Source organism: Primulina eburnea, chromosome 3 (genome assembly GCF_022965805.1).
Source record: "Primulina eburnea isolate SZY01 chromosome 3, ASM2296580v1, whole genome shotgun sequence".
NCBI lineage: Eukaryota > Viridiplantae > Streptophyta > Magnoliopsida > Lamiales > Gesneriaceae > Primulina > Primulina eburnea.
The window spans coordinates 25,981,222-25,998,109 of NC_133103.1; positions in this window are offsets into that span (position 1 = coordinate 25,981,222).

The following is a 16,888-nucleotide window of genomic DNA, read 5'->3' on the forward strand; positions in this document are numbered from 1 at the left end:
AGACAAGTTGACATCAGCCCCTATCCTAGCACTTCCGTGTGGTACTGAAGATTTTATTGTATACACTGATGCGTCAAAGATGGGACTTGGATCTGTACTGATGCAGCGTGGGAAAGTAATCGCTTATGCTTCTCGTCAGTTGAAGGATTACGAGAAGAATTATCCCACCCACGATCTTGAGTTGGTTGCAGTGGTCTTAGCATTGAAAATATGGAGGCATTATCAGTATGGCGAGAAATGTTAAGTTTTCATAGACCACAAAAGCTTGAAATATCTATTCTCGCAGAAGGAACTTAATATGCGGCAGAGGAGGTGGTTAGAACTTGTTAAAGATTATGAGTGACAATTAGCTACCACCCAGGTAAAGCAAAAGTGGTTGCAGATGCTTTGAGCCGTAAGTCAGTTTGTTCTTTGAGTTCATTGGTTCAGGAGCAATTGTTATTGGATCTTCAGAGAAGCGAGATTGCTATAGTAGAGCAAGGGACCATAGCTAGACTTTCAGCTTTGGTTATTCGACCTACGTTGACAGATAGGATACGACGGGAGCAACCTAATGACAATCAGTTGATGAAATTGCGATCCAAATCCGATGAGAAAGGAAATACAGAGTTTGTGATGAAAACATCCAGGTAGCACCAAGATGTATCAGGATCTCCGACGTCTATACTGGTTGCCAGGTATGAAAAGTGATATCGCAAAGTTTATATCTGAATGTCTAACATGTTAGCAGGTAAAGATTGAGCATCAAAGACCTGCTGGAATTTTTCAATCCCTCCCAATACCTCAGTGGAAGTGGGAGCACATCACTATGGACTTGTTAATGGGACTTCCAAGAACACCAAAAGGTTACAACTCCATTTGGGTGATTGTTGATAGGTTAAACAAGTCTGCTCATTTTCTTCCGATCAAGACAACGTTTACAATGAACAAGTATGTTGAAGTCTATGTAGCTGAGATTGTGAGACTTCATGGTATTCCTGTGTCAATTGTATCTGATCGTGACCCAAGGTTTACTTCTGAATTCTGGAAGAGCTTGCACAGAGCCTTGGGCACCAGGTTGGCTTTTAGCACAGCTTATCATCCTCAGAGTGACGGACAGTCAGAGAGGGTGATTCAGATTCTTGAAGATATGCTACGAGCCTGCACGATTGATTTTCCTGGTAACTGGGATTCTAAATTGCCACTTGCAGAATTTACATATAACAATAGCTATCAGGCGACGATTGGCATGGCACCATACGAGGCATTGTATGGCAGAAAATTTTGGTCACCGTTGAATTGGGATGAAGCCAGTGAAAGAAATATGTTAGGACCAGAATTGTTCCAACAGACAGCTGATGTGATTACTTTAATCCAGGATAGAATGAAGACGGCCGAAACCAGATAGAAAAGTTATGCCGATTACCGAAGAAGGCCTTTGGAGTTTGAAGTTGGAGATCATGTTTTTATCAAAATTGCTCCTCTCAAAGGAATTATGAGATTTGGTAGGAAAGGAAAGCTAAGCCCAAGATTTATCGGCCCATTTGAAATTCTAGACAGGATCGGAGAAAGAGCATATCGTCTAGCCTTACCGCCAGACTTGGATAGAGTCCACATTGTATTTCACATCTCATTGCTCAGGAAGTATATCTCGAACCCTTACCATATTCTCAGACATGAAGCGTTGGATCTGATTCCGAACTTGACTTATCAAGAAGTACCAATCCAGATTTTAGATCGCAAGGTTAAAGTACTAAGGAATAAAGAGATCGGCATTATCAAGGTTCTTTGGCATAATCAGTTGGTTGAAGAAGCAATGTGGGAACCAGAGGAGAAAATGAAGCAGCGATATCCTGAGTTATTTGCACAGTAATGGCAATTTCGAGGACGAAATTTATTAAGGAGGGGAGAATTGTAACGCCCAGACATTCGTATGCATATGATGTAGGGTATTGATTATGATTAAGTATGACCATTATTTCTTTTATGGTTTATTATGATAATCGTTTGGGGATATGTTATGTAATGGTGATGATTTATGGTTTTAAGATATGATATGAATGGTATTGAATGATTTAGAATGAAACCGAGAATGAATCGGTAGAATAGAAAGTTGATCCTTAGTCAAATAAGTAATGGAAGTGCTAAAACGGTATGAAACTGTGGCAGTAGTTGTGGTTTTTAGCATAATGTTTTATATATTGATCCAAATGATGTGAGACTACTTTCATTCGAAAGATAAGACATCAGGCTATAACTTTCTTATTTTGAGTTTTGTCCAAATCATTGTGGAAGATTAGCCAAAAGCGCCTCGAAATGTGTCGTGTGTATCATCGTTCCTCTAGTGACACATGTTGGGAGATTGAGCATAACTCTTTGCTCAGACCTTCAAATTACATGAGACTAATGGAGATGCAAGCCAAGACATAGAACTACAATTTTCCTTTTTACCATTTTTCCAAATTATGACGGGAAGAGGCGTTTCGGAAGCGATCTTTGACGAGGCTGTACGCAGAGCGCACGCCGGGACAGCAGGTGCCGCGCTAGGGCGGTAAATTTTGAGCGCCCCAGCGCCCTTGGCACTAAAATTTTGGGTTCCGACAGTAAGTTCCGTGCTATGGCGGTAAAACTTGACCGCCCCAGCGCCCTGTTCAGTGGAAAAGCGTGTTTTGGGTGAATTAAGGTATAAAATCGGTTGAGACACAACTTTTCCTCATTTCTCTTCTTTTCTTTCTCTTCTCCAACGATTCCAAGCTAGGGTTCTTCATTATCTTCTTATCCTTTCTTTCAATCAAGCAATAAATCATCAATCCGGAGTTGGAACTTCATCTTTTTAGTGAAAGGGACAAAGGTAAGTGGTTTTTTTTCTTGTTCTTGAGTTATTGAAGATGGTGGAGCTAGGGCATGATGGTTGTGATTGATGTATTGGATTAAATGGTCATCTAATGTTGTTATTTTGGTGTTGATGGATAGTTATTGGGTTTATTATTGTAGGATCACCATCAAGGTTTAGGAAACCAAGTGCTCCAAGTGTTGTAAGTGGAATCATTTCTTCAATGCATGACATGATCCTATATGTATGTGTTTTGATGATTTTATGATAACTCCTTTCAAATTCCATTCATGATATATATATATATATATATATATATATATATATATATTTATTTATGTAAATATGTATATATTGTAGTGAAATTACATGCATTTTGAATGAAAGAAGTTAAACTTTTCAAGATGCCTCTAATGTGTTTGATAAAATGCTTGAATGAAGTTTTACATGATTGAATGATTGGATTGATAGTGATAGTAGCGGTGTTGCCTCTGGCAATTCTAAATCTGTAATGTAACTGGCCAATTAACGATGAAAACATGTGCTCTCTTATAAGTTGCATTTTATGCAGAGGTACGTGTCCCTCCTATAAGATTCGTTTTTACGAAGAGGGTTAGCAATGAATGAACTATCTTATAAGAACTATCAATTCTTCAGTTGATCAATGATATGAATATCATCCCTATGTATTGTTGTATTATGATTCTTGACGGATGATATTAATGGTGATTCGACGTTTACGAAATGAGATGGATAATGTTTTCAAGAAAATGAAATTGAGGCTACCCATTTTATGTTTTGCAATAAAATAATATATATGTACCTTGTTAGTATTGATTCCATTTGCTGAGTTTTATACTCATTCCAGATATGTTCATGTGATGCAGGCACATGTAAGAAAGACTGATCATCCTTGAGTTGTTGAAGCGAGAGAAAGGAATATGCCAAACTTTGGAGATTTCGATGGATATTATTTTTGTTATGTCAAGCTTTTGGCTATTTTGGAAAACATTGAAAATGTTGTTTTGCGCTTTGGTTTTGGCAAGATGTGTAAATACTTTACTTAATGGTATCTGAAGAATATGAAAATCTTTTGCATGTGTTTTATGTGTTGTTTGAGACAGGTGTCATGCCCTATTTACGGGGAGATGCTGCCCAAATTCTTAAAATTACACATTTTCTCCAAATTATATTTTAAAGCTTCCGCACTAATTATGCATTTTAGTCACGAGTGTTACTGAGGGCCAATCCCCCACCTCCACCAATAGATATGCAGGCACAGATGCTTGGAGGCATGACTCAGTTCTTCTCACAGTTTGCAGGCAACCATGCAGCAATGAATACAGGGGCGAGGCCGGACCGGAAGCAGTGTATGAGAGGTTCAGGAGGATGAACCCAAAGGAGTTTTCTGGGACCACTGACCCGATGTTAGCTTAGGGATTGATTAAATCCATCGTGCTGATTTTTGCCTTCATGGAGTTGCAAGATGCAGATAGGGTAAGATGTGCCACATTTCTATTGACTGGGGACGCCAGACTGTGGTGGGAGAGCGTGTCAGTGGCAGCGAACTTGCAGAACCTCTCTTGGGATGGCTTTAAAGAGATATTCTACTCCAATTACTTCACTGATGAAGTACGATCCAGGCTGACCAAAGAATTTATGACCCTGCGACAGAGAGACAATAGTGTTGCAGATTTTGCAGGAAGTTTGAGAGGGGGTGTCACTTTGTGCCCCCGATCGTCAAATGATGCTCAGAGTAACTTGAGGCAATTTATGGATGGATTGCGGCCGGTCTTGCGCCATGACATCCGAGTTGCTGGTCATACTACCTAAACGATTGCCGTGTCAAGAGCTTTGGCGGCAGAGCTATATCAGAGGGATATTGAAGCTGATAGGCAGGGCAAGAGGCCCTATCAGGCTCCACAGCAGCAGCTGCATCAGCCATCTCTGTTTAATAGGCCGTTCCAGTGGCAACCAGGGAAGAGGCCTTATCAGGGACCACCAAAGGGCAAGGGTCCTATGCCACAGCAAAAAGCTCCTCAGAGGCCGGGAGAGTACCCGGTGTGCCCGAAGTGCAATCTCCAGCACCCAGGACAATGTTTGTATGAGTCAGGCAAGTGTTTCAAATGCGGAGCCAGTGACCACATGTTAAAGGAGTTTCCGCAGTGGAGGCAGCCAACACAGGGCAGAGTGTTCGCCATGCATTCACAGGAGACGAACCCAGACACTACCCTGTTGATGGGTAACTTATTTAATTCCGTACAGTATTAAATTTTCGACTTGCATGTTTATTTGAACTGGGATTATTAGGATCTAGATGGAATTTTTGGTGTCTTTTGTTGCATAAGACTACTATTAGAAATTTGGGATATAAGTTGCCTGGTGCTAACGTCTCTGAGGAAATATTTTGATCAAGAGATTAGCCACGAATGCCTGATAGAATCGGGAGCCACCCACTCGTTCATTTCAGAGACATTCGCTAGTCACCTGGACATCAAGTCTATTGGACTCGAAGTGAGCTATTCAGTGACAGTCCCATCAGGGGAAGAATGATCAGCTACTAGCGTGGTCAGAGACATCGATCTCGAGCTACATGGCCACCTAGTGTATGCAGATTTGACTGTGTTGCCAATGTCGGAATTCGATATTAACTTGGGTATGGACTGACTGACGAAGAACAGAATTCTGATTGATTTTCAGAAAGGTCAGTATTGGTTAGGCCGTTAGGCATGGAACAGTTTCTCTTCGAGCCAGCTAGGTGGAGAAGTTTCCCGCGCATGTTCTCTTGCATGCAGGCGCGAAGACTTATGCACAAGGATTGTCAGGCCTTCTTGGCCAGAATTATTTTCGCACCTAACGTAACCATTCCGTCAGTATCAGACGTGCCAGTAGTCAAAGACTTCCCAGATGTGTTTCCTGATGATGACACAGGTCTTTTACTAGAGAGAGAGGTTGAGTGCGATTGATCTCATGCCAGGCACAGTGCAAATCTCCAAGGCACTATACCGATTGGCTCCAGCTGAGATGTTAGAGCTCAAGCAGCAGATACAAGAGCTTTTGGACAAGGAATTCATTCGCCCTAGTTTCTCACCGTGGAGCGCAGTAGTGCTCTTTGTGAAAAATAAAGATGGGAGCATGAGGCTGTGTGTCGATTACCAAGAATTGAACAAGGTAACGATCAAGAATAAATACCCATTACCTAGGATCGAGGACTTGTTCGATCAGTTACAGGGAGCTACAGTGTTCTCGAAGATAGATCTTCGATCAGGATATCATCAGCTGAAAGTGAAAGACTCCGATGTTCACAAGACAGCCTTCAGAACTAGATATGGTCATTACAAGTTCTTTGTGATGTCGTTTGGTCTGACGAATGCTCCAGCAATTTTCATGGACCTCATGAACCGATTATTCCAGCCCTACTTAGACCAGTTCGTCATAGTGGTCATTGACGACATTCTTATATACTCTAAAAGCCGAGAGGAGCACATTCAACACTTGAGGACAGTTCTACAGAGCTTGCAGAGTCGTTAGTTATTTGCGAAGTTCAGTAAGTGTGAATGTTGGTTGGAGAAGGTAGCATTTTTGGGTCATATAATTTCTAGCAGTGGCATTGAGGTGGATCCAGCGAATGTAACAGCCGTTAAGGAATGGGTTGAGCCGGAGAATGCATCAAAAATCTGCTATTTTCTGGGTTTATCCGGTTACTACCGTAAGTTTATTCACGGGTTTTCTTCAATAGAAGTGCCACTTACTTCATTGACCAAGAAGAATGCTAAATTCGTTTGGAGTTATGAATGTCAGAAGAGCTTCGATACTTTGAAGCAAGCTCTTATTTCAACGCAAGTGTTAGCCATGCCATCAGGGCAAGGAGATTTTTGTTATACAACGATGCATCTAAGCTCGGTTTAGGCGCAGTCTTGATGCAGCAGGGTCAGGTAATAGATTATGCTTCCAGACAGTTGAAGGTGCATGAGAATAACTACCCGACTCATGATCTGGAATTAACCGCTGTTGTCTTTGTGTTGAAGATTTGGAGACACTACTTGTATGGCGAAAAGTGTCAGATATTCACTGATCACAAGAGTCTCAAGTATTTTTTCACGCAGAAAGAACTGAATATGAGACAGAGACGGTGGTTGGAGTTAGTGAAAGACTACGACTGCGAAATTAACTACCACCCGGGGAAAGCTAATGTTGTCGCAGACGCTTTGAGCAGAAAAGTCGCTGTTTTAGCACAATTGTCAGTGCAGAGACCCCTTCAGTCAGAGATTAAGAGGTTAGATTTAGAAGTTTATCGCAAGGGCAGAGCTTCGAGGCTGTCTAATTTGACAGTCCTATCTTCCTTGCTAGACTGTTTTCGTGCGGGCCAGCCTCAGACGAGCAGTTGCAGAACTGGAGGCTGAAGGATGTAGCCAAGGGCAGTGTACTCTACATGGTGTCAGATATTATGGTGAGATACAGAGGTAGAATGTGGGTGACTAGTGTTGATTCGATCAGAGAAGATATTCTGACAGAGGAACATGCATCTCCGTATTCAATCCACCAAGGAGGTACTAAGATGTACAAATACTTGCATGTTTTTTATTGGTGGCCAGGTATGAAGTGAGACATCCATAGATTTGTGTCTGAATGCCTCACTTGTCAGCAGGTGAAGGCAGAACACCAGAGGCCAGCAGGAATGCTTAAGCCACTCCCCATCCCAGAGTGGAAATGGGAGAATATCACCATGGACTTTATAGTTGGTTTATCGAGGTCAGTCAGAGAATTTAATGTTATTTGGGTCATAGTGGACCGACTCACCAAGACAGCGCATTTCCTGCCAGTGAAGACGGATTTCTCCATGACGCAGTATGCGGAGTTTATATCAGGGAGATCGTTCGATTGCACGGGATCCCAGTTTCTATTGTCTCCGATCGGGACCCGAGCTTTACATCGTCCTTTTGGAAGAGCTTACATGCAACATTGGGACGAAATTGCTATTCCGTACAGCTTTTCACCCGCAGACAGATGACTAGTCTGAGCGAGTGATTCAGATTCTGGAGGATTTATTGCGAGCCTGTATGATTGATTTCCATGGGACATGGGAATCTAAGCTGCCTCTAGTGGAGTTTACCTACAACAAAAATTTTCAATCATCCATTTGTATGGCTCCCTACGAGGCATTGTATTGTAGGAAGTGCAGATCGCCGATTCATTGGGATGAAGTCGGTGAAAGAGCAGAACTTGTTCCCGAGATAGTTCAGCAGACTGCAGATGTGGTGGTCAGGATCCGAGACAGGATGAAGACCTCCCAAAGTCGCCACAAGAGTTATGCTGATAATAAAAGGAAAGATCTCGAGTTTGCCATAGGTGATCATGTTTTTGTAAAGATAGCACCCATGAAGGGTGTTATGAGATTTTGTAAGAGAGGCAAACTTAGTCCAAGGTTTATTGGACCTTTCGAGATTCCTGACTGAGTTGGGACACTAGCTTATCGTGTTGCCCTTCCGCCAAATCTGACCGGGGTACACAATGTGTTCCTTGGCTCAATGCTGAGGAAGTACCTAGCTAATCAGTAAGGCCTGGGGCCGAAGAGGGCGGGGGGTGATCGTCTGTGCCATGAGGTTGCACAGACAATGAACGGCTCATGGCAGGCTTCTAGGTGGAGGAAACATGAATGAAACGATCCCACACCGGAATGAGAGGGATTCCGAGACTGTTCAATGTAATGGACTGTACAGTTGAAGAGGGCTTAAAAGATTTGATATGTACAACTCATATTAAGAAGGTGCATCTTCTTTTCGGTAGCTCATCGCATAGGAACTCCATAGTTAAGCTTGCTTGACTTGGGGCAATTTTGGGATGGGTGACCCCCTGGGAAACTGCTTGTGAGTGAGGAAATAAGCACGATGGAAAGACTCGTCTTGATACAGTGAGGATAGTTGTCGAATCTGGGGCGTTATAGTTGGTATCAGAGCCGACCTCTCTTAGTACAGTGTGGTTTGGGGACAAACCAAGCGGAAGCTGGTGGGCATGTGAGGCCCGGGGCCGAAGAGGGCGGGGGGTGATCGTTGGTGCCATGAGGTTGCACGGACAATGAGCGGCTCCTGGAAGGCTTCTAGGTGGAGGGAACATTAATGAACCGATCCCACACCGGAATGAGAGGGATTGCGAGACTATTCAATGTAATGGACTGTACATGTAAGGCCCGAGAATTTTAATTACTGTAATATGAAATGATTTAATGATTAACTGATGTGATTATAGACGGAACGAATTAGACGGGAAAGATGAGGAAAGACGCAAAAAATGTGCGAGGGTAATGCATTCGCGCACATGCGCGACTTGGTGCGCGAACCAGGCGCGAATTGGGCAGAAGACCCTGTGCATATGCGCGGAGTGAGGGCGTGCATATGCGCGAGGTGTCCAGTAGCTAAACGTGATGTCCAGAGAAGTGAGCGCATATGCGCCGATTGAAGCGCGCATATGCGCGAGTGGTGATATTCCGAGACAGTAGGTCTCGCGCTTATGCGCGGCGATGGTGCGCGCATATGCGCGAGCTGTCAAGAACACGCGCGCCGAGACATAAGGTCTCGCGCATATGCGCCGAGCAGTGTCGCGCATATGCGCGAGACGTGCAGTGCAAAGAATAAGCCACGTTTTGCTGAGACATGCATGATATATATATATATATATATATATATATATATATATATATATATCCTTTCCAATTTTCAGCAGCCAGTGGAAGAAAACGAAATTCCAGGAAACGCTTTGAAGTTCTGAGTGTAGGATTTAAATTACGAACGATCCGTCTGTCTGAATTTAGATCCGACTTCAGTACTGAGTTCCTATCGACGCAGGCTACAACTGGACGTAAGTTTTGTTACGTTTAGACACGATTTGAAATTTTGATATTGTCAGAATCAGATATGATTAATATATGTTGTTCCTGCGATACCAGAAATTGTATAATTGAAGTTAGATCGAAGAACAGACTGTATATGTAATTGTTATGATTTTCATAAATGATATGATTGAGATTGCGCAGATGTGATGATATGCCCTGTTATTATTAAAAATTATGGTTTGTATTGAGACCGATTATGAGTTATGTTATCCTATTTGGGATGTTGAGATTGACGGGGTTATCAAGATTGTATTTTTATATCGTCGAAATATCAGTAGATTGACATTAATCATATTAAATATCGACTGAGATTGTACCGTACTTTGTTGACATTAATCAGAGTAGGTCTGGATTTGAGTATTGATCAGAACAGGTCTTAAATTGAGTTGTACATTGATATTGTGCATATGTGATATTGTCATTGCCAGATTGGGTATGAACAGATTGGAATGCGAGACTTCGTCTTCGGCAGACCGAGAAGACAAAGGTATAATTCAATGTTAATTGGGAGATGCGAGTCGAGTTAGATTTAACTTGAGTTTCCCTAAAACCACATACTTGTATGTTATTGTTTTCATACCTTTATGTTATTTGAGTGAGTATGTTGATTTTATTTATTTTTTGAAAGCAGAGGATAGCAGATAGCGATTGAGCGAGAGTCGCTGACAGAAGGGCCAAATTGTGATAGAATGATCACTGGTCCATTGCACATTGTCAGAATAGTCATTGAGCAGATCAGCCTAGTCTTTGGTAGAACCACCATGGCAGAACCGCCAAGTCACTGGACTTTTGGATATATATCTATAGACTGAAGAAAAGACCGACTACTATTACAGATCTTCGATATAGACAGCCAAAGTCTGGGACTAAGAACGTATCACATCTAGCTGGGGTAAAGTAGATGGGAGAACGTTGCGTTCTTATTCAGATCGGGATCCCTAGATTAAATGAGAGATGAGTCGAGTCTGAGATACCGAGTCTGGAGTTGAATTACAGATTGTATAGATTATGTTTCGTAGATTACGATTCATGTTTTAGTTAATGTTTGATATCGAATTAAGTTTCAGATTATGATACATGCAATGATATATGTTCCATGCTTTTATGTTAGTTCAGTTAATTGCATGTATACATTGTTTATACTGGGATTTATTCTCACCGGAGTTATCCGGCTGTTTTCTTGTTTGTATGTATGCATGACAACAGGTGGGACATGATCAGGGTCAAGAAGATGATGAGAGAGGACAAGTTAGCGTGGTGATTCCGGACTTATTGTATATATGGTTTTGACACTTGACTAGTAGTTGAACCTTAGTCTAGTTGAATGATTGTTGTACATGATTGTACTTTTATACTGATATGTATATTAATTAAATTCCATTACGTTTCGCACTTGCATTTAAAAAAAAAAATCTAGACCCTGTTTATCTTAATTGATAATTAAATCCTAATGATGATTAAGAAAATGATTAATGTCTGGGTCCCCACAACAGGTGGTATCAGAGCATTAGGTTCCAGAACAGTAGGTTCTAGAACTGTAGGTTTTTGAGACTGAGATAGAAGTTAGTGAGCGGGGTAGAATGTGTTTTCTTTCCTTGCATGTGATTGCTAGCATGTGATTTATTATAATGTTGAATTACATTGTATATGTTAATAATGCAGTATGTTGTACTGTTTTGGAAGATACATGTTACTTGAATATCTGAGTTGATTTGTTAATCTGTATTATTTGAAAATGGATCAGAACCAATTCTTTATCAGAGGTAAGCTGATCAAAAAGGGACTGAGACGGATTTATCTCATGTAATTGCTAAATCTTGTGATTATCAGATATACCTCTGAGAAGAATTCGAGAATTGGGTAGTACTTCGAGTAATCAGATGGATGTGTCAGAAACTCCGATGGAAACAATTATGATGAGGTTTCAGTCGTTTCAACCGCCGATTCTAAAGGGCTCTGAGACACCAGTCGATTGTGAGAATTGGTTAGATGATATAGAAATGTTATTTGAATTTCTTGGGTTCACCGATGAGTATAGAGTTAAACTAATGGGGAACTAGTTACGGGAAGTCACAAAGAGTTGGTGGCTAGTAACCAAAGAAGCTTTAGAACAGCGTAGTCCAGTGATTACGTGGAAAGTTTTTAAAGTTGAACTCTATCAAAGATTTTTCTCGGTATCATACAGACAGGATAAAAGTGCAGAGTTTGCAAATTTAAGACAGGGTCAGTTGAATATTGATGAGTATTTGACCCAGTTCTTTACTTTGATACGTTTTGCTCCTCACGAGGCTAGGAACGATACAGCTGTATTTGATCAGTTCATCCAAGGATTGAATCCAGAGATACGTACATTGGTGAATGTGAAGCAACCGAATAATTTTTTTGATACTCTGAACAGAGCCAGAAGAGCAAAAACAGTTCTGATGAGACAAAAGGAAGCTCCGTATGTTCTTCCAGCACCGAGACCACAACAGTTGTGTCGCGCCCCGAGCTCGGGCCCGCACCTGCGTGACTGCACAATGGGCCCCTATAGCAACTACTTCGTATTCGTCCTCGCTTTACGAAAATGATTAACCCAAGTTGCTACAGAAGTCCATTGTAAGCCATTATAAACTCATTTTAAATGTTTGATTTTTTCGATGTGGGACAAGGGTATCACAATTACCCCTCCTTCAGAACGCGACGGCCTCGTCGTGGCCTGACCCCTCGATCCACCAGCACCGAGAATCTAGAGGTGGCTCCTACAGGTTCAAGAGGTGGCTCCCGTCATGTAGCACTTTGCCCCACAGGTTCAAGAGGTGGCTCCCATGCACGTAGCACTTTGCCCCGCATAGCACTTATTTTCCGGTGTTCCATGCCGGTGACCGGCTCTGATACCATTCTGTCACGCCCCGAGCCCGGGCCCGCGCCTGCGTGACTTCACAATGAGCCCCTATAGCAACTACTTCGTATTCGTCCTCGCTTTACGAAAATGATTAACCCAAGTTGCTACAGAAGTCCATTGTAAGCCATTATAAACTCATTTTAAATGTTTGATTTTTTCGATGTGGGACAAGGGTATCACAAGTTGCCTCCCAGAATCGAGATTGGCAGCAGCAGTGGTGGAAAGAAAGAACAGTTGAAAGCGCAAAAGAAGCAGTTCAAGAGGTTAGGGAGCGGTTCATCTAGCTCCAGTGGTTCTAGCCCGAATTATACTGGAGTTTATTGCAGAACATGTGGAGGGAGACATCCCACAGATCAATGCCAAGGAGTATCTGGTAGTTGCCGTATCTGCGAACAGCAGGGAAACTTTGCTAGAGTTTGTCCACATAGAGGTTCTCGAAGATTTTAGAGAGCAGAATCATCTGGTGGGATTGACCGAGGAACAGACCCAAGAGGCACTTGATGATATAGTGACAGGTAACTGTTCTTTTATGATTATGATACGTACGTATCAAGAGATATTAATACCTCTTATACATGATTTTGTATGAATTGCATTGAGATATGCTTTTTTTGTTGGGTCTGTACTTACTGTAGTATTTATTTTTTTTTTTTACTTTTTGGGGGAAAAGGTTGATATCAGTGAATTCTTTGAAATATTGTATACTACAGTAAGATAAGAATGAAATCGAGACAAAAGGTGTTGTACTTGTGTTGTCTGATTTTAACCTATGCTGACAAAGTACCGAACTATTGTAGAGTCCTTTCAGGAGATGGTAAGATTCAAACAGCAGAAATTCTACGGTGAGGGCTCTAGATCCAGAATTCCTTTGATATTCGTATTGTCTGTGACTCGATAGTTACATAAAGGAGCAGATGGAATCCTTATGTATTCAGTAGATGTACTGAAATCGAGCCTAACATTGGCAGATTTTCCAATGATGTATGAGTTTGATGAAATTTTTTCAGGTGAGATTCCGAATTTGCCTTACGTAGGGGAGATTGACTATAACCTTGACTCGATAATAGAAACTGTTCAGTTATGATTCTTGATTGAAATAGATTGTATTTGTGATATGTGATATCCGAAGATAGTATACCAGTTGATCTTAACGCAGTTAAGATAGTGATTAGTGGCTGAGAACAATATCGGTGTCAGAGATGTCAGAAATGTCAGAAATCCATATTTGCACGAGTGTAGCAAGCTATTATATATATGATTGTTATATTGAAGTTATTTGAGCCTCAAACATTATATCTGAAGATGATATAGTAGTTGATCTGGGAAACATGAAAATATGATCGGTTAGTCAGAATTGACAGTATCGCCAGAAATTTCAATTTTATGAGTTTACTAGATCAGTATCGATGAGTGATATTCCGAATCTGATCCGATATTGCTGTTATTCTGAATCCGTATTTGATACAGATTATTATGAACCGTTGAAATTATATACAGGTCAAATCGAATCAGAACTGATTTCAAACATTTAAGCAGTTTAGAAATGTGATCAGAATGTTCAGAATTTGATTATGATGATCAGAACAGAGCATCGATCAGAATAACAGATATGTGACAGAATCGTCTATTTGTGCCGAATATTTCAGATTTACACAACAAAATTCAATATCGATAGTCAGAACAGGGTGTCGACCAGAATATCAGGTAAGTAATACTGTATTGTATGTTAATAACTGACTTGTTTGTGCCAGATAGTTTGAATCTGAAAGGACAGATATTGTCAGAAGTGCGCAACAATTGATTCAGTATGAATTTTGATACCAGAAAATGTTTTCATAGAAACAGATAATATTAGATATGGCAGATTTGTACTGAAATGTCTAAATTGCCGACAGATAAAAACAGAAAGATAGAAACTAGAAGATCTATTACAAAGTTTGGATATGTATGAATAGAAATGGGAGTACATTTCTATGAAATTCTTAATGAAACTACCCCAATAATTTCCAGATTGTGATGTGATATGATTGTGATTTATAGATTGTTCAATCTGCATATGGTAATTTGTAAAAAAAGACGTACAAACATGACCAGATGACAAAGATCGATGTCAGAAAAATGGTCAGATTTAACAGAATGCCAAAATAGATTATATCATATTTTGATTTTTGATTGATTTTGTACTTGTGGCAAAATATACCATGAGCTATTTCACATATTATCCACAGACTGACAGATAGCCAGAGCAGACTATCCAGATATAGGAGGATATTTGTGAAACTGTAGTGCTAAATTTTAGTACTAGCTGACACAATGTATTGTCACTTTGTGAATAATCGTATGACAATAGCTGTCAGATGAGTATTAAGATAGCTGCAAACGAGGCCTTGTACAGTGAGAACTGCATATTTCTTTTGTATAAGGATAATATCTCGGAGATACCTGAGATAGGATCTAATACGGTCAAAGATATGACAAAGAAAATGTAGCTGATTCAGAAGAGAATGAAAACAGCTCAAAATAAACAGACGGAATATGCCAAAGTCGGACGATGACTGTCGGTATTTAATACCAAAGATTGAATATATCCTTGATTGGGATAAACAGATTCGATAACAGCTGATGGTGTTGAGTTGTTACGAACTGTTGATTGATATATACAGATGTTGGGCGTGATTGATTCGATCAGAGTTATTTCGAGTGGTATTATGATATTATACTTTTTAAATTAATATTCTAGATTGAAATTATAGATCCGTAAAAGAAAGATATTTCAGAATGGAAATTATTCTATTGTTGAAAACGCAGTAAGATTTTCATAATATCAAAGAGATTACCTGAAAGACAGAATCTGATATGAGATTGATTTCAGAATAGATTCATTTAGATGAGTTTTCAGATTAAACTCTGTTATACATTTCTTCTGATATATCTGAATTGATTGCCTATGATTTCAGGGACGAAATCGTATCTTAGGGGGGAGAAATGTAAGGCCCGAGAATTTTAATTACCGTAATATGAAATGATTTAATGATTAACTGATGTGATTATAGACGGAATGAATTAGATGGGAAAGACAAGGAAAGACGCAAAAGATGTGCGAGGGTAATGCATTCGCGCACATGCGCGACTTGGTGCACGAGCCATGCGCGAATTGGACAGAAGACCCCGCGCATATGCGCGGAGTGAGGGCGCTTCTGCGCGAGGTGTCCAGTAGCTAAACGTGAAGTCCAGAGAAGTGAGCGCAAATGAGCCGATTGAGGCGCGCATATGCGCGAGTGGTGATATGCCGAGACAGTAGGTCTCGCGCATATGCGCAGCGATGGTGCGCGCATATGCACGTGCTGTCAAGAACACACGCGCCGAGACATAAGGTCTCGCGCATATGCGCCGAGTATTGTCGCTCATATGCGCGAATCAGATATGATTAATATATGTTGTTCCTGCGATATCAGACATTGTATAATTGAAGTTAGATCGAAGAACATACTATATATGTAATTGTTGTGATTTTCAGAAATGATATGATTTAGATTGCGCAGATGTGATGATATGCCCTGTTATTATTAAAGATTATGATTTGTATTGAGACCGATTATGATTTATGTTATCCTATTTTGGATGTTGAGATTGACGGGGTTATCAAGATTGTATTTTTATACCGTCGAAATAGCAGTAGATTGACATTAATCAGATTCAATATCGACTGAGATTGTATCGTACTTTGTTTACATTAATCAGAGTATGTCTGGATTTGAGTATTGATCAGAACATGTATTAAATTGGGTTGTACATTGATATTGTGCATATTTGATATTGTCATTGCCAGATTAGGTATGGACCGATTGGAATGCGAGACTTCGTCTTCGGCAGACCGAGAAGACAAAGGTATAAATCAATGTTAATTGGGAGATGCGACTCGAGTTAGATTTAACTTGAGTTTCCCTGAAACCACATACTTGTATGTTATTGTTTTCATACCTTTATGTTATTTGAGTGAGTACGTTGATTTTATTGATTTATTGAAAGCAGAGGATAGCAGATAGCGATTGAGCGAGAGTCTCTGACAGAAGGGCCAGATTGTGACAGAATGATCAGTGGTCCATTGCACATTGTCAGAATAGACATTGAGCAGATCTGACTAGTCTTTGGTAGAACCACCATGGCAGAACCGCCAAGTCACTGGACTTTTGGATATATATCTATAGACTGAGGAGAAGACCGACTCCTATTACAGATCTTCGATATAGACAGCCAAAGTCTGGGACTAAGAACGTGTCACCATCTAGCTGGGTTAAAGTAG